Source organism: Montipora foliosa, chromosome 9 (genome assembly GCF_036669935.1).
Source record: "Montipora foliosa isolate CH-2021 chromosome 9, ASM3666993v2, whole genome shotgun sequence".
NCBI classification, from domain to species: domain Eukaryota; kingdom Metazoa; phylum Cnidaria; class Anthozoa; order Scleractinia; family Acroporidae; genus Montipora; species Montipora foliosa.
The window spans coordinates 20,406,359-20,407,784 of NC_090877.1; positions in this window are offsets into that span (position 1 = coordinate 20,406,359).

Consider the following 1,426-nt stretch of genomic DNA (forward strand, 5'->3'; position numbering starts at 1 on the left):
AAAAATTTCAGCACAGAAACTCTTCTACTAAAAGTAAAAAATGACCTCCTCATGAATATGATGAATGAACAACATGTGACTCTATTAGTACTATTAGACTTGAGTGCCGCATTCGACACTATAGACCATAAAATGTTGATTGATCGCCTAAAAACTAGATGTGGAATCACAAATGTACCTTTACGATGGTTTGAATCCTACCTAGAGAATAGATCTCAACGAGTCGTCGTTAATGGAGCTGAATCACGTTCTTCTGACTTACAGTTCGGTTTGGCACAAGGGAGCTGTCTTGGTCCTCTGCTATTTACAATTTATACCGGAAAGTTATCTGATATCATTAAACCCCACCTACCATCTGTTATGTGCTATGCTGATGATACTCAACTTAGGTATCTTTTAGTCCCAAGGACAATTGTGGAGAGGATGAGGCCATAGCGGCTATGGAATGATGCATCAAAGATATACAGAAATGGATGAAGGAGTCCAAACTACAACTTAACACTGACAAGACGGAGCTGCTACTAATTGGCACGAAGCAGCAACTTCAGAAAATAAACATGTCCACATTATGTGTTGGTAACGACTTGATAAAGCCTAGCAAAGAAGTCAAGAACTTGGGGGTGTGGCTAGACCCATCCTTAACAATGAACACACATATCAATAAGACTTGTAGTATTGCATTTTATCATTTGTATAATCTTCGTAGAATACGAAAATATTTATCACAAGAATCGGTAGAAATTCTTATCCATACATTAGTTTACAGTAGAAATGACTACTGTAATAGTCTATATCTAGGTTTACCTGATTATCAAATCCAAAAAATTCAAAGAGTACAGAATGCCGCAGCTAGGCTTGCATATAATGCCGGGAAATACTGTCACATAACACCTTTACTGTTTAAATTTCATTGGCTGCCTATTCGTGAACGCATATTATTTAAGAATCTTTTAATTACGTATAAGGCTGTTCATGGGCACGCCCCTAATTATATCAAAGAGTTAATTAAATTTAAGAGGCCTGGAAAATACAACCTTAGGTCAAATAGTGACAATTTATTATTAGAAATAGAAAAAGTGAAAACATATACTACTCTTGGAGACCGCGCATTTCAAGTCGCCGCTCCAAAATTATGGAATAACCTACCATTTAATATTAGAAGTTCAGTATTTTTACCATCTTTTAAGAAAGCACTTAAGACGTATCTTTTTAGAGAAGCATTTCCTTAAATATTTTAATTGTTTACACGATGTATACAATTCTTCTTTAGATACTAAGGCCAGTTTTTATTTTTTATGTTATTCATATAATCTTAATTGTTATTAGTTAATTAGTTATTAATTATTTTTAATTACTAGTTATATTATATATTTGTAATTAGCTTTTTTAATGAATTTAATTCCGCGCAGGTGAAAATGTAAATTGA